The sequence below is a fragment of the Gopherus evgoodei genome, chromosome 7, assembly GCF_007399415.2.
Source record: "Gopherus evgoodei ecotype Sinaloan lineage chromosome 7, rGopEvg1_v1.p, whole genome shotgun sequence".
In the NCBI taxonomy this organism is placed as follows: Eukaryota; Metazoa; Chordata; order Testudines; family Testudinidae; genus Gopherus; species Gopherus evgoodei.
In genome coordinates this window covers 39435484-39454022 of record NC_044328.1, presented here as the reverse complement: position 1 = coordinate 39454022, position 18539 = coordinate 39435484, and the positions used below count along the sequence as shown (strand labels likewise).

Below are 18539 nucleotides of genomic sequence, written 5' to 3'. Positions count from 1 at the left end.
TTAATTTTATCTGATAAATTTGGAAATTAAATATTCCCAGGATCGTGTGAAATTTTACTATACATCTTAAAACTAATTCATATTCACTACTGCTTTTGCCAAAAAGAAATAATCTAATGAATTGTAGGATTACCCTGCTAGGTCAATTTACAAGAGTTCTTATTCTGTCCTTATCACCCTAGTGTGTGAGCTTCTTCCAGTAGTGAAACAATGTGACTAGCATCTCTCACATGTTTGTTCTCTCATCTTCTCCCCTGAGGGAGAGGATGTGTTCAGGGAGTGTTTTGTTTTGGAATTTTACTCCAAGTAATATTTTGAAACAATATAGTCCTTCTATTTGAATGGAAGACTATTTCTAATTGTGTAGATCATTGTTAATTTGCTCTTTCTTATCTTTATCATAAACCATCTACTTTAAGTACAAGATACATTTTTCTGACTTTGTTTTCCCTAATGTCAGCATAGCAACAGATATATATAATACATAATGTGTTATATTCTGACATTGGAGAAAGCAAAATTAGAGAAATGTATCTTGTAATTTAAAGCAGATGATTTATATATGCTGGTATTCTTTAGCCATATAGTTTCTAAGCACTTTGAATGCCTCTTTGAATGTTGTGTGTATCTCTCTTTTCCTTCTCTCTCTCTCTCTTCTGTCAGTATCTCTTTATTTTTAACATTTGGCACCCATCTTGTCACGGTCTATGGTGTCATGCACCACCTCCCATTCTTGTATCTACTCTGTCCATGACCCCTCTGTGTCCTATCTTCTTACCCCTAACTTGTGGTTTTCTTTCTGCTTCCTAACTGCCTCTATCAAGAAATTTCAACTCTTTGATTGTGGCAGTCAAAAAAGCTTTATTGTGGAATTTGAACATGTTGCATATAGAATTAATGTATGCTTTGCAGTGTAAAGCAATGTAAAATGAACAGCTGTGGGAAAAGGTCTGCTTTGAATTGTTCTATAGCTTATGTATCTTAGGGATTCTCTACACAGCAAGGTACTGTGCTGTGTACTAGCTGCTGCACAGTAATTTCCAGTGAGGACACTGCTAAAGTCCTGAAGTGGAGATTAGCATACTACACAGTATGCAGCATGATAACTTGCTACGTAGATGAGCCTTCCAACACACGGAAACTTAGCACTTTCAAAGGACAGCCAGAAAAACAACAAAGCAGTCCTAATATGCTGCTAAAGAATTTTTAGGATTAATAGAAAAATTGAGTCTCTGGGAGAAAAAATTACTTTGCAATTAGAGCTTAAATTCCTCTCTCTCTCTCTCTCTCTCTCTCTCTCTCTCTCTCTCTCTTTCTGTGTGTATATAATTTAAAAAAAAATTAGGCCTAAATTTTCAGAGTGCATTTTAACAAAATAGCAGCGGTGTTCCGTAAAGAAACATTTGTTTTCTAGTAATGAAAATGTCATGCGTAGTGCAGCTCAGAGTAGGAGCTGAGCTGCACAAGTATTGAATTGACTGCTTTTGATTGCACATGCTCACACCTTTTTGTCTGGTTTTCACCAGTTTGAAGGAGAACTATTTTGCAACATTGTTTATTAGCTTATTAGCAGTGTTTATTCACCCTTCATTTGTTTCTGTAATAGAAATAATAGTAGCAGGTAAATTATGTTTTAAAATTATGCTTAAACCAAATTGTTTAACTCAGAATTTGAAGGTTTTCTCCAAATCTTAAGTTTTTCACTTTTAAATTATACACTTGCTGTACCTTTGGTGTGGTGTAGTGGATGGAGTGATGGTCTGGGACTCAGGAGAACCTGGGTTATATTCTCAGTTCTGCCACTGGCTTGCTGAGTGACTATAGGTATGTGACTTTAGGTATGTCACTTCTCTGTGCCTGAGTTTCCCCATTGTATAATGGGACAATGATGCTTCTTTGTAAAGAGCTTTCAGATCTATTGATGAAAAGCACTGTGTAAGAGCTAGGTACTACTATTGCTCCTAAAATAACTCTTGGATATCTCTGTGAGCTCTGTGCTTGAAGGAAGACTAGAATATTGGAGTTGAGATCTACCATGTAGATCTGAGTAGAGGGATTTGCCATAATATTGGCCGTAGATATGAAAAAGCAAAATAACATCGTAATTCAGTCTGGTAAGAATACAAGTCTCTATTGTTTCAGAGTATTACTTGGAGTGTAAAATACTTTGAGAGAATACATTTTACTCCGACATTTAAAAACAGAAAATTTGGGACCATCTTACAAAGTGTCATTTTAAATCCTTGTAAGAATGAACTAATCACCCAAGACGTCTGTGGTGGAATCTTCTTTTTTTATACAAGGGGAAGCTGAGGCAGAGAAGTGACTTACTGATGGCACATAGCAAGTCAATGACAGACTTGTGATCAGCATTTAGGACCTTCTGACTCTCTCTGTGCTGGCTCATGTTGGTGTCTTAACAAAAAGACTAAGCTTCTGACTGATTTAACTAGATATCTTGACTTGGGGCAAATATTTAAACAAATTAAATGAAATATTTAAGAGGTTTGTGAGGCCCATCCTTTTCAGTGGCAGCTCATGGAATGGCAGAGGCCCTGGGTATTTTTTGCCTTCCTCTACAGCATGATGACTTGTTGGTTTGAACTCGAATAAGTGGTGGATTTTCTGTAGCTTGAAGATTTTAGATCCTGATTTAAGGATTTCAGTAACTCAGCCAGAGGTTTTGGTTTATTACATGAGGGCAGTGGAGTGGGGAGGAGTGTGTGTGAGAGATTCTGTGGCCTGCAATGTGTAGGAGGTCAGACTAGATGATCATGATAGTCCCTTCTGTCTCTAAAATCTGAGTCTAGAGGTCATGTGGTCAAAAGGTGAGGGAGAGAACAAGGAGGGGAAATTTGGTGAGAAAGGGGAGCAAAAACAGTGCACAAAACTTCCACAGACAAATCATCAAGGCGGTAACTTTTAAATAAAAACTCCTATCACCTTGAAACTGCTAAGTTCCACTATTGTTATGAAGACTAAGGCTATGTCTACACTACGGACCTTACAGTGGCACAGCTGTACCGCTGCAGCTGCACTGCTGTAATGTTTCCTGCATGGCCGTTGCATGCTGGCGGGAGAGAGTTCTCCTGCCGGCATAATTAAACCACCCCCAACAAGTGGCAGTAGCTATGTCAGTGGGCGATACTCTTCTGCAGACATAGCGCTGTCCACACGGATGCTTTTGTCAGTGAAACTTATGTTGGTTGTGGTGCATTTTGTTGGTTGGGGTGTGAAAAGTTCTGCCAACAAAAGTACTAGTGTAGACATAGCCTTGGTATTGTAGTCAATATGTACTTTCTAGGTAAGCTATAGGTGTAAGTTAAGGCAGTAATGCACTGAGAATACAAGCCTCGAGGCCTGTAAGATAGTATCTTCGCTAATAAATCAAAGCATAAGGACCACAAAAAATGCCTTAGCATAAGTAGCTAAGCAAGAGCAACCCTAGATCTCAAGATAGAATACTGTAATGACTAAACTACAGATATGTAAGGCAATATGTGATGCTGATATGTAATGCTAGTTTATATCAGCTTGGGATATTTTAAGTTAGGGACATCAGCAGATGTCTAATGATGAGTGCTGTGATAACTAATTGGCATATGGTAATAAGATTTTGGTAAAAAGATTAATAACCTATGAGAGATGGGAACCCCAATATTAGTAGGTTGAGGAACTACAAATTAGGAAGAGGCTGAAACACCTACTGAATATGCATTAGGCATAGTGGCATCAGTATAACACATTATAAAAACTGTATTACAGCCTGTGTGCCTTGGGAGGTGCCAGGATGATGACCACTGGTGATGAGGAAAACAATAACCCACATTCTAGGTGGTTCTGCAAGGGATGCTCTCTCTGTGTATGTATATATAAAAATATATCTTTAGACGCAAGTTCTGTACTATCTCTGTGTACCTTGCTGGGCTAGCGTGGGATAAGACCCTGTCAGACCTCAGAGGGTTAACTGGGAATTCTTACACAATCAGTATATTTAATACGTAATCAATAAATCAGGTAACAGTGTAGAATCTTGCATTAAACTAGTAAGTAGTGTAGCTTTTCTCTTTCATCTTCATTGTGTTCAGTTGCATTTTGCCTTTGTATTGAAGATTCCAGTAACATTCTTCCCCATCTAAAATCCATCCCATTCAATTTCCAAACAGAAGCATTTTCTTCTTATTGGTTGTCAATACCACCATGGACATTTTTTGCCCAAGCAAGACAGATTCCAAAGTTACTGTCTGGCTAGATTCACTAAGGGTATAAAACCATCCAGCAGGGGCAGGCACTAAAAGAAACAGTGTCTGAATTCCATTGAGAAACATACACACACATACACAGTCTCCTGGAATCTTGGCAAACAGTTTCAGAGAATGTACTAGTACTTTCTCAGCAACAGGAAGATCCCTGGAAACAAATCACAAGCATGTACAAATCCTCATCAAAGTGGCATGCTCTGCGGATGTCAAGGCACAGCATTTTGAGATGACCGCAAACTGAACAACAAGAAAAGCTTTCTCCAAATATTAGTTACCTTGTGACCTTAGTTTCCTGTAAAATCTAGTCTGCTTAAAAGATACAAGTCTAATGGAGCAGGGGAATGCTGAGGCACTATTTATGTATAACTTTTAAACACAAGCTATAAAGAACAAAATCTACCGGTGTTCTTAGAGACTCCTCTGCTTTCTTGCTGTTATACATATTTAAATATCGAGTTCCATCAGAACCTTTAAACTTTAGCACATGCATATAAACACATCCCCCTCTGATCTTCTCTCAGAGATCTCTGTCTTCACAGAGTGATGATAATATGCAGTGCGTTTCACTGCATTCTTCAGAACTTGAAAAGAACGGCAGCCTCTCAGTTCTTTTCCAAACACTTCAGAATCATGTCAGAAAATGAACAATCTGAGGATCTCCACAGCTAGCAGCAGGATGAATTGTTTATCACAGCCAGAGGTGAAAGTAAGCCGGTCCCGTATGGTCTGGTGTGCCGGCAAGAGTCAGTGCGCCATGCTGGACTGGAACAGCTTCTGTGGCGCTGATTTAAAGGGCCCAGGGCTTTCAGCCGCTGCGGGCAGTGCTGGGCCCTTTAAAGCACCACCGGAGCTCTGGCAGCTGAGCTTGGGCAAGATTTAAATGGCTCGGTGCTCCTGCCACTGTGGGAAGCCCCGGGCCCTTTAAATCCCCATTGGAGCTCCGGCAGCCAGGCTTCGGTGGGGATTTAAAGGGCCCGGAGCTCTGTGGTGGCCAGAGCCCTGGGCCCTTTAATTTTCCCCTAAGCCCTGGGGCTCCCAGCCACCTCTGCAGCTGGTAGCTCCAGGGTGATTTAAAGGCCCTGGGGCTCCCAGCCACAGCTGGAGCCCCAGGGCCTTTAAATCTTGAAAGTCCTTGCCTTTTCCAGTTGAGGCCACACCCCCACTCAGGACTCTGGCATACTGGTAAATCCTTTAAAGTACTTTCACCCCTGATCACAGCTCTGTTACAAATGAAAATGAAATCCAAAAGAGTTCTCTGCAAAACATTATAGGCCAATAATTTGCACAGGTTTTTTTTTTTTTTCATGGATATGTACTTACTAATGCAAAAATATATGCCATGGTCATTAGATCCATTGTAGTGCTTGTTGACTGCATTTGGTACTGTTTTCTGCTGGAATTCACAAAGCGCCAAATTCTTTGATAATGATTAAGGTGTGTGTTTTTGATTGAAGCTACAAACTCAATCCTGAGTTGTTTTTTGAAGCCTCAAAACAGTTGAACTTGATTTTCTCTTTGAACTGGAACAAATAACTGAGATATAATAGTGTTATTTTTACCTGCTGTTCACAAGGTATACTTTAGATATACTGCAATAATAGCTTCAAGTTACTGAGAAGGCTGAAAATGTTGAAGTAGGACTTAAAGTCGCTTGTTAGAGATTTATGTACAGCCAATTACTGAATTGATCACAATAGATACAATGTTGAGAATACTTGAAGAGACTTTAGAAGAACCACAGTCCTTATCTCTGTTTAGTTGTAGTCATTGATTTTATCAAAACTGAAGAAAAAACCTGCAGATATGAAGGCTTATGTTGTCTAGATAGAAATAAATACATCACTTTCTCTGTTGAGAGAACTCGCATACAATGTACCATACATTTTACCACCAAAGAGAAATACCATAAATAATGACAAGTGTATTCAGTCAACAAGTTGCCACAAGACTCTCCAATCTGGCTGAGAAGGCCAGCTAAGAACTGGTGTCTTGTACATTGTGTATGACAATGTTTGTATCAAATAGATCAGAGGTCTTTCTAGAACAAAAAACTTTCTGCATTGGATATTCAGTATTGTAAATAAAACCAGTCATGTTCCTGGAAGGATATTCTTGTGCTTGATGAATTGGACGAGATACAGAAGATCTCCATTCAATTCTCCGTTCTTTCACAAACTTCCTGTGTGACCATGTGGGAATGTCACGCCATGAGAGAGACAAGTTGACTCATATGTGAGTCAGTGAGACACACGTAAATGGGGATAGTATTTCACACACAAGTGTGATGAGGATACATTCATTGTTTGTGGGAAACTCATATGCTCTGGTGATATGGGACCATAGGAGCACAAAGACACAGAAACAAGAAGTCTCTTGGTGATTCTTTCAACATTACTTAGGCTTCAATCTAGATACTAGTAAAATTACTGATGCACACCAATCTTGCTCTGAAGCTTAATGCCAAGAAAGTGATCTCCATTCTCTGTTATCCTCCAGAAGCATTTACAGTCTTGTTGAAGATTTACAAATTTATGATGATCCTTCCTGTTATGAATGCATCTGATGAGAGGCTCTTTTTAGTGATAGTGAAGGAAGACACATACATATGTGAGTACTGTGGGTAATGAGAGCCTGAAAACTTTTAGTAATTGTTAATAAAAAGAAAATTCCTAACACAATAAAGGCTGATTTTTTAAAAATTATTGTTGTGACCATTGGCACCCATATGTTCACACCCTACACACCACTACAATTCTATTTATACAAAATATGCCTTGAGGTATATAAAAGCTAATAAGCTGATTATTAACAACATGTATTTGACAATAATAATCTTTATATGTGAAGTTATGAATTCCTGCTGTATGATGTTACTAGAACATGTTTAAGACAACATAGTCTAGCCTAGGTAAAGTGGATAAACAGGTCTGTCATAGTCCAAGGGATGTAGGTTGATATCAATTTAGATATCAGCAGTAAACAAAGCTATTGAGCTAAACCAGCAGGGATTATCCTATTCCTGAACTCGAGAGACAAAGAACTAACATGGCTCCCCAGTATCCTCAGGAGGCCTTCCTGTCTACATATGCTGTGCTTTACCAATACAGCTGTGCTTCTGCAGCCCGTCTCTTGAAGATTCTCTGTGTAGACAGGAGAGAGCTCTCCTATTGGTTTAAAGAAGCCACCCCCATGAACAGCATATGTTGGTATGAGCTCTGCACACTAGCACTTATGTTGGTGTAACTTATGTCACACATGGGAGTGGAATATTCACACCCTTGAGTGACCTAAGTTTTGCTGACATAGTCAGTAGTGTAGACATAGCATTAGACAAAAGAAACCCCTTTGGGGATATAAGGAACAGTGACCAGACTCCATCTTTATCCTTCACCTTAGGAGACTAATCAAGTGATTTGATCTCTGTGATGGGTTTTGGCCAGTAAAAAGCTATAAAGGAGACTGTGGGTAAAAGAAACCATCTTGAACTAAGACTGTTTCAAGGACTCTTTTTACTATTTGTATGTCAATTGAGGCAAAAAAAAATTCATTTGCTTAGGATGGAGCTTTTAAACTCCTTTTGCATAGTCAGGGCTGTGTGATTTGACCACGTGCTAATAACATCTTACTGGGGTAGTTCATAAGTTTATATGTAGTGTTGCTACACACATTTCATCATGATATTGAACAGCAAATTATTAATTTTCAAATGATATCTCGTAAGGAATATTGTACAAAGATTATTACAGTAGAGTATAAATGGGTGCTTTCAGTCACAGAAGAAAACTTAATATATTCACTCTTTATTTACACGTGGTAGCCATGCACTGCACTGAACATCTCAAAGGTGCTCAGGGTTGGAGTTGATTGATTATCTGCTACATGAGGTTTGGGCTCTGAAGCTTGAAGAGTTTGTTGGTGAGGAAGACAGACTTGTGTGGCAGGGAGCTGACACACAGTCTAATTGCCAGCAAAACTCAGTCTTGCTGAGGCAGACGTATAACACAGTGGCTCACACCTCTGGGTATACCCAACAATGTAATAGAATTATATACACAAAGCAACAAGGCATCTCTTCCTCCTTTAGATACATTTTTAAAAAATGGCTTACAGATGAAGGATTCTTGTTGCCCTATTTTTATTTAAAGGAAAAACTATGGTTTGTAAATATGTAACACGTAAATGGATCAAAAACGTTTTATAGTTTGTGAGAGACTAAAATAGAACTTGTAATTTGCACTAACTCCTTGCATTTATCAAATGGCAATTTAGTCTATGCATGTGCAGTGTTGTAGCTGTGTTGGCTCTAGGCTGTTGGAGAGACAAGGTGGGTGAGGTAATATCTGCTATTGGACCAACTTCTGTTGGCGAGAGAGACAAGAATTTGAGCTTACATAGAGTCCTTTTTCACAGAGGCCTGAAGAAGCGTTCTGTGTAAGCATGAAAATTTGTCTCGCTCACTAACAGAAGTGAGTCCAATAACAGATATTACCTCACCCACCTTGTCTCCATTTAGTCTGTACTTCATTTCACGCCATTAGTCCAGTGCATTCAGAATTTACTATCCAAATTTACTTCTATGCATTAAGACCAACATGCAGTTTCGTCCCACCACCAAATGCAGCCTTCTCCCCTCACCTCTTTTTAAAATTGATCCACCTTTTACCCATTATATATTTGCAACCCTCTTCCCTAGCACACTTATAACTTTTGGGAATGGCAGGCCTAATTTCAGTCTGGGATTTGAAAACCACTTAATCTTTGAACTAAAGGAACCTAAAATCTCAAGAATAAATTTTGTTTTGAAAGTATAAGAATTATCAATCAATTATTTACTCCTTGAAGCATTTAAAATGATCATGTCGATAGCTGGTGGAGAATTTGAACCTGACACAGCCTGAATTTCCTAGTTATGCAGGTACATCTTGAACTCTGTACTGTTGGAGAGTATTGAGTGTATTTAGCTTCTCATTGAAAAATCACTTCCCCTACATTTATCTGCATCTACACATAATCCATCTGTCATATTATTTGATGTAAGCTTATAAGGAAGATGTGCTACAAGAATTGGGGTATTGTAGGGACTGAAACTCCTTAAAAGACTCTACGATTAAATGTTTGAAGAAAATGAAAATTATAGAAGGTAAACCCATTTCCTAGTGAGGTTTTTGGATAGTATGTTCCAAACTCTTCATTGATTGGTAAAGATAACAGTGTTAATGCCCTTTTTATACGTTATTAAGGAGTACTTGAAGGTGGTAATTCAGTTAATGAACTCTGAAGTATATTAAAATATTGACTCCTTCAGTTGATGGAAGGTTTGTTGCTTGTAGCCACTGGCACATAAGAGACACATTAGGACCTTTTTTTCAAATGGTGTTTATTTTTATCATACTTTTTCCTTGTGAAGGGTTAGCAGATATATGCCAGCAGTATACAAATGCAAATTGATACCTTCCATTTTCTCTGGAATGCCTTCTCTGTTTTTAATTTTTGAGGAGAATGATTGATTGATTTCTTCCTGGAAAAAGCAATACTCAAAGGAATTTTTATTCACACGATTCATTTCACTATGACAGCAGACACAGCTTACTGCATTTTGTGTTAATCTTAAATATTCAGTAAGTGAATCAAAGTAATTACAAAAAGGAAAAAAAGGCATTAGGACTCATTTCACTAAAATTCTGTATATTTGTGATATACAGAAGATGTCACCTTCTGGATTACAGGCCTCAAATAAAAATAAGAGCATAGTGTACTGATTCTGACAACAAAGATTGACATTAAACTTAAACTGTTACTTTCATTTTTTTATCAAAGTAATTTAAAATCATTTCATTAAAATTATAATTTTAATGAAATGATTTATGTTGGTTCATTTTGATTTCATTATTTGTGTGTAAATTCCTTTGTACTACCTGATAATGACTGTATTATGTGTATAAATCAAATCTTTTCTCTCCTTAAAGAGAGACTTTGATCTCTCTAATGCATGAATATCTGATGCAGTTTTTCTCCCGTTAATTTGTCTGATAATTTAAACAAATTATAGTAGTTCACAGGAGATTTAAATGGTAATCAGGCAAGACAAACAATCAATACAATGTATTTTAAAGAAGCACTATCAGTTCTAAATATTTATATTCTGTAGTGTTATCTATTTCTGTCCATCACTCCTCATTTTATTAACAATGGTGTGTTGAATTTGTTCAGTGTCCCCATGTGGGGGGCTTTAATAAAGAACAGTGGCAAAAATATGTGCTAGAAGACATTTGCCCACCTATCTTGCCTCAATTTTAATTAAAATTACTTTTGAAAGTTGGTTTTGCATAGGTAACTTAATTATCCACATTTCCCTGGGTAATTCTCTCAAACCAATTATCAAACTCTCTCTAGAAATTAAGTAAACAGAAAAATTGGATGACTTATATGTTACTCTAGTCCATAATATAAATAATGCTATGTATACATGTAGGAGGTAATATCTGTGCAAGATTATCTGATGTTTTGATCCCCCCTCCCCAATACCACGCCAAATTTTCTTACAATTTGACTGCCACGGTTCCCCACTCTTTTTTCACTTGCTGCTTTAGCCTATTTTTTACCTTGAACTTTCTCAGCTCTTAATGTATGTGGGGTTTTTTACTTCGGGAGTTTTGAGTTCCGAACTAATTCTGTTTGGCATGTTCCCAGCCTTGAAGCATGTCACTCAGGAAGAAACAATCAATAGTCACTTTGACAATTATTGTACTTAACTCATTCTTCCAAAAATGTCTTTTCAGTTCAGTCTTAATTCTATTTCTTTCTCAGGCAGTTGCTGAAAGTGCAGGTCATCTGCAAGAAGAAGAAAAATACTGCAGTTGAGAAGAAGGCAACTATCCAATACACAATAAAGTTTTTCAGGTTGCTATGGACCAGATTCTGCCAGCCTTCTTCATGTTTGGTAGAACCTTATTCTGCAAAGAGTCGCACTGATTTTAATGGAACTATTTGAGTAAAGTGAGAGAACTAGGCCCTTTATTGCTTTCCCCCACACAGATGCACACACACTTAGTGTTCAGAATAGTCTGCTTCTGATCAGGCATTTTCTTTGGCATTTTCCCATGGATCAGAAGGCTAGAGAGAAACTACAAGGCTAGAGAGAAACTACAAATAGTCCCCATAAGGGACCTTGCACTCAAGGATCTAGATGTCTGATCTATTATAATAAAAGTCTTTCAGAGACAAGTAACTAGTTTGTGCTCTTCTAGTAGGCACAGTGCTTAAATAATAATAAAAGATGTGCTGGGACTCAAGCATTTTTTTTTTTTACTTTTATAACTGATGTGTCAAGCCCAGAGGCACCAGGGCCATGGGGCTATGAACTGCCAAGTCTAGAGGTGTGAGGTCTCAGCCCCAGCAAGCCCTGGCACAAATTAAGCACTGAGTAGACAGGAATTCTTTCAGAATTAGAGGTTTCATACAGTTTCACAGTAGGTTGGAGAGAGAACAAGTCATGTCTCCTTTGAAGAAAATATCAAAAGTTTCTCAAATAAAGGAAGAATTTCTAACCCCTTTTATTTGATCAATCAGCTTTATATTAGTGATTTTAGATCTTTGATACCACAGTTAAGATTAAGATATTTATCCCTTCAACTTGTGGTGGTAGTGTTTGATAAGATCTAAAAAAAAGACTGCCAACAGGTCAAGTTTTACCTTAATGAGAGTAATGATGAATGCAATCACGCATAATCTTATCTATGCAGTTGCTTTCTTCAAAAGAACGGGGCAAGGGGAAATCTGGGGCCCAGGATGATGATGATGATGATGGAGATCATACTTTTTCTGAGTACTTAAACTCAGTTTAAGCTACAAGAAATTAATTGGCATGTGTTTCCTTTCCTAAGATGAACAAAGTCTACAGACTCTGTAGTGGACTGCAAGAAACTTGGGAGTGGGTAAGAGAGGAGGGCAGGGGTCAGCAACCTTTCAGAAGTGATGTGCCGAGTCTTCATTTATTCACTCTAATTTAAGGTTTCGCGTGCTGGTAACACATTTTAACATTTTTAGAAGGTCTCTTTCTATAAGTCTATAATATAAAACTAAACTATTGTTGTATTTAAAGTAAATAAGGTTTCTTAAATGTTTAAGAAGCTTTATTTAAAATTATATTAAAATGCAGAGCCCCCCGGACCGGTGGCCAGGACCCGGGCAGTGTGAGTGCTATTGTAAATCAGCTTGAGTGCTGCCTTCGGCACGCGTGCCATAGATTGCCTCTACTCCAGGGGTAAGCAATCTCTATGGTGGCATTTCCCCTTACATCATCAGTTTAGAGAGCAACATCAAATTGAGAGAGAGGCTGATCTTGAGTCATTAAACATCTTAGTATCTTTCATCCAGCCATTCTCCTGTCTTGTTTAGGATGTGCAGAGATTCAGAGTGATCACAATGGGAACCCGTGTTGATAAATAGATTTCACAAAGACCATGGAACAAAAAAAATTGTTCATGTTTTTCTCCAGGTGTCTAATTTTGGGGGTAAAAAATAGGAGAATATAGTTTACAGATAAGTTGTTATTACCAGCTAAGGGTCAAAGTTTAAGGTTGCCGTCTCCTTGAATGGGTGCATTCATTCTCAGAAATACCTCTCTCTCCCATTCATGGTTTACTTAGCCAGTTCAGTGTGAGTATAGTAGTAGTATCTGTTACAAGAACTACACATATTAAGCATTACCAGGTTTGTAGTGAAAGAGAAGTTTTTGTCTTTAGAGCTGTTGGAGAGGGGGGAAAGGAGATTCTATTGAAATGTGTAACCAACCCTTTCTAAAGTATTCTGAACTTGGATGTGTAAGAAGCTTCAGTTTTCATTCTCAAAAAGTTGCATTCAGTCACTGGAGGACTCAGGAGCTGCAGTCATTGTTATTTATCTTGGATGGTATTTCTGCAACCCCAAGGGGAGAGGGAACGAAATCAGGTGAAAACTAAAAAGTTACAATCATCTATGTGAGTGTTTGGAATGATCACAGGAACACAGGCCTTTGTACCATGTTAGGAAGCCTTCCCATGAGAGGAAGTGGCAGTCCATGGTAACTATAATGAAGCGGTGGCCCTGCCTATAATTGTAAAGTGACTCCCCTTTTTCATTCCTGAAGCAGAAGCTGGTAGGGCAGAAGGTCCAGAGGGGAAGAGGTCTGGTAAGGAGGAATTGGTCTGTGACGTTTTCCTTGGATCGCTAATCATCAGATTAGAAGCTGGATTCATAGTACAGTAAGAGACAAAACAATCTGCTAGGTGCAGATTTCCTTCCACATGAAATAAGAAGTCTGGGTAGCGGGTAGAGCCAGAGGGGCATGACCTACTACAGAATTGGCTGATGACGAGTATTATAGAATTCTGAGAGACTTATTTTCTGGCTTGGATTTCTTTCTAGGCTTCTTTGTGTATGTGTATTTTGGGACTGTTTGTGAATAAGTACAGATTGATTTCTCTAGCCAAGAATGCATCCATCTTTTAATAGATAAACTATTTCTTTAAAAAATGTGATCATGCTTCTGCTGTGAAACATAAGACTGAGTAGTTTTTTCATGGAATTTAGTAATTCAGGAATTTTTGCATGTCAAAGAGGTGCTCTATTTGAAATCTGGAAAGACGAGAACCAGCTGTTCTATAGAATAACAAACTCTTTTTGACAGTCAAGAAGTGTCATTGATGTCAGGTGTTGAGGAGCCACCTGACTGCTTTTTACCAGAGTAATTGTTTTGGAAGAGATTTGACATTTTGAGAGACAAATTGGGGTTGTGGAGAAGAAAATCCTCTTCAATTATGCAAATGTTGCATTTTCTGGCTATGTTCTTGGTTTTTCCTGCCTCTCTCTTCCACGCATTTTTCTGAATAATAATTTACTTTTGAAAGATAGTGCACATGTCTACCAGTCTCTTGGAAAGAGTTCTACAGAATGACAGACCTATGTGGTACTTTCAATGGGAATTGTCACCAAAATATCCATATAAATAACTTCTGAAATTAAAAGTTCATTCGAATAGTGTATACAATACGTTACTAGTGTGGTACAGATTATAGTTTGAAAAAAAAAATCAGGGCTAATATTTTAAATAGTGACAAGTGATTTTGGGTGCTCAAGTAGACACACCTTAAAGTATGACTTCAGAAAGTTCTGCACTGCCCCTGGAAATCAGATGCCTTTTAAGGGTTTTAAAATGACTAGTCACTAGTCGAAAATCATGGTTCAGGTTTGTATCTATAATGCACTTGCTTGCCGGAAAACTTCTAAACGTGTCATGTATTTATTCAGTATGAAAATTTCTTTCCTCATAATTAATTTTCTAGCGCACTAAAGAGAGTAGATCCTGACACTCTTTCTAAGATATATATTTAGATATTGTGTTCGGGTAATCTGAGGCCTTATCCACTCAGGCACATGTTGGGAATTACTTCAGAGACCTTATCCAATCAGTAGCTCCCAAGACCGTATCCACTTGCTTCCCAAGAACTCAACTTGACTACAAACTCATCACTGAGATTTCTTTATTAACATACAATCAAATCAAACTACATTTGAGTTGATCAGGCTCATGCATAGGGAGGGTACAGGGCATACCACATATCCAAAGTACAATATCATGAATCAGCTTATATATAAATGCTTAATATAGCATGTCACACACTTTTTTTTGATTGGTCTAACTTTTTTTAGCCAATCCCTGTCTAGATCATGAGTTGTTGACATGCTGCACTACATAGCAAGCCACAGCTGCAAGCTATCTCACGTTGCTTACTATCCTATCTCTTTTCTGCTAGCTACATCTTTTACATATTTACAAAGCTAATATAAATTGATGTTTTGTTCATTGTTTCATATTCTTGCTCAGAATAGACACATATTGTAACAGTTTAATGAAATATCTGAATTGAACCTTTGTAAAATCACACCAGTATTTTTTCTTTAAGGATACTAGAGCATATTGTAAGCCAGATTCAGTTCTTTAGACTTAAATGAGTTGAAAGGAATTGTCTAAATCCAGACAGAATTTGATTCCAAACTATAAATACTGTATTAAGTTTGCAAACAAATTTAAAGTTCTCTTCCAGCAAATACTTCAGCTTCCACATCTCATATTTCCATCAAACTGTAAACTATACTTCTGCATAAATGAAAATGTATAGCAAAAATATGACTCGAGGAATTACTGATATTTCAAATGCTATCAAACAGTCTGCCCTTTTCTTTAAGGTATGCTATTCTCTCTAAAGTGTAAGGCCATTATTTCTCTTTTTTTTTTTTTTTTTTGGCCTAAGGTTTTTATCTAAGCCTTGCAAACTTAATCTCTTCTAAAGCATGTTCTGAATGAATTAAGTGGCCAATATTCTGAATAGTGTGGCAGGTGCAGCCCAGGAAATTATTTTAATCATACTTCAGTCATAGGTCTGGATCTAAGCAATGTTGGTGAGGCTTCAGTTCTTCCCCCTCAGAGTTTTGCATATGGTGGAAAAACAGTATCAAAGAGTTTCAAGAGCCCCTTTATTAAATATATGAAATATCAGCATATAACACTGCTCTACAGCCAAAATGCTTCTGAAATAAATGTAGTCCAACTTTACTAATTCTGGGTCACTGAGAACGAAAATGATGCTTAAAATTGTTGATTGGCTCTAGTTTTCAAGATATGCTATTGGGTCAGTATATACGACTCTTGACTTGGGAATGGCGGAGGAGAAGTGAGTTATAAAGGGAAGGGATCTCAATTTAAACCAGAAATTACTAAAATACATCTTTGACTGGATCTATGAATAAATTTATGACTGGGATTGGACAGTACTTGCTTTTTAGGCAAAACAATGAATGATGCAATCTGAAGCTGGTATTGCATCATACATGATATGACTTGCATCATGTTATTCCTAGAAGTCATGGATGATGCAATCATAACGAAGCTTACATCACTCTGCTGAACAAATTGCCCTATATCAGCTCTAAAAATCATACAGTGTCATGCTCTCTTATTTGTCAGTGTTTGATTTTGCAAAGGGACACATTTCTGTTTAGCCAAAGTGAGCAGAGATGCCTCGTACTTGTGTGAACAGTGCAGATAACTTCTGCTATGTTTGTGGTGAAGGTACAGTCATCACAAAAGCGGAGTATAACCACTATGGTTAAGAAAGCCTATCACCTTTCTTTTGGCTGCAAAATTGGAGATCAGGACAAGAGGTGGGCCCCACACATATGCTGCAACACTGATGCAACAAATCTTTGCCAGTGGTTGAACAGGAAAAGGAAATCTATGCCTTTTGCAGTACCAATGATTTGGAGAGAGCCAACAGATCATACCAGCAATTGTTACTTCTGCATGGTGCCTCCAGTTGGGAAAGGTGTGTCAAAGACGAAAAAGTAGACTGTGCTTTATCCAAACATTCCATCAGCTATACGCCCAGTACCCCACGGAGAAGGACTGCCGGTTCCTGATGCACCAGAATCATTCTCACTTGAGTCAGACGAGGAAGAGGAAGAGGATGAAACTTCTGGTCCTGAACCATCAATGTCACAGGACCCGCCTTTTCTCCCATCCTCCTCCTCTTAACCACACCTCATAACACAAGGTGAACCGAATGACCTTGTCAGGGATTTGGAACTACCCAAGAGTAAGGCAGAGCTGTTGGGCTCCAGACTACAGCAGTGGAATCTCCTGGCAGGCTATCAGGGCAAATGGAGCCCATCAATGCATGCAGACTATTGCTGGACAGTGACAAGAGATGCTCCATTTAATGAATACAAGAGACAAGCCAAGAAGCACCGAGTAGACACTGACTAGGACTAAACTATGTACAGAATAGTTTTTTGCTTTTTGTTTCATAATACATTTTATTTATATAACCCTTTTGCTGATTTTTAAAGTGTTACATAAACAGGACAGGTGAAATATTATAATGTAAAGCAACCATAAACACATGAAAAGACCTAGGTTTACAATTTATGATTAAAACTCTACTATCTACACAATATACATAGACATAAAATGTAAAAACTTAAATATCTTAGAAGTAGTAGTCAATCAGCTGTTTTAATTGTTATATTTGAATTCAGCACATCAAAATACATAATAAATATCACATTTTATTTCTGAAGCAGATGACTTTTCAAAAATTGCAGACCAGTGTAACACATCAATTTCATTGGGTGACAATAAGTTAAAAAATCTCCTGAAAAAGAAAAGCCTGGTAAATAACAAAAGTTATTTAAAAAGCAAATCACTGTAAATCAACTCTAAAGTAAATGGGAGTATGCAAACACCTTGTTGTTCTACAATCACAGCAGACTAAACAAAAACACTATCTACAAAATCAAGGACACAGCTCTCCTATATGGCTATTAAATCTTGGCGGGAAAACAGCTAATTCTTACATAGTTGAATGCAAAATGTCTAAACAGTTCCCTTGCTTTCAGTCATGTTGTTAGGGAGTGCTGTGGCAAAGAACAGTTGGGTTTTTCATTGTTTGGGAATATGGATTGGGTCTGGACTCTTAGTCATAGAAGCTAGAGATATACAAGATCAATTAGCATCTTTCTACTCTCACTTCTCATTTTAATTAGGTTGTGTTGTACTATTTTTCTGCTTTCCCTGGTGTTTGGAAATTCTCCCAATGTAATATCTTATGTAAATTTCATTAATATGGTATCTTTGCTCTCTTCCAGCGATCTAATGATGATAAATAAGATTCAATATAATGCACTCAACACCGCTTTCTCTGTGCCAGTGTAACAGCCCACACAGAAACATAAGTGATTTTCTGCATTCTGCATCTCCTGAAACTTCCAAATGGCTGGCTTATAACAGTAGCTCCAAGAAGAGCAGATAGCAGTAATCCTAATCTTGAGATGTCAAAGTTTCAGGGGCAGAGTGAAGGAAAAAAGCTGACTGAGTAAATTAACTGTGGGGGCCTAGTTTTAAGATTGTGTCCCTTTGGTGTTGGAGGAATCCAGAGCAGTAGTGGAAGTAGTAAAGGGAAACAAAGCTTCAGTGGCTTTCCTCTTCATCTTTCCCACCCCTGCAAACAAAGAGCACTCTCTAAAACGTGAGAGCTGTTCCTAAGGTATTTTAAAAACTTGGAATCAAATATATCCCTGCTGTAACTCCAACAAAGTTAGCTGAGCTAACCAGAGATCAGTTTGGCCATTTGTGCACTATGCAATGATTGTTCCTATATATCTAATTCCTTCAACAATCAGGAAATTTAGTTGCCAAATATTTTTGAAGTGTGTAAGTGAGTTTATTTTGTAGAGGCTGTT

General features: G+C 37.8%; 1 protein-coding gene across 5 annotated transcripts in view; it reads left to right on the top strand.

Annotated features, from left to right (window-relative positions):
- Positions 1–18539, top strand: part of PCDH15 (protocadherin related 15) — a 1497017-nt gene that overhangs the window by 157716 nt on the left and 1320762 nt on the right. The window lies entirely within an intron of this gene.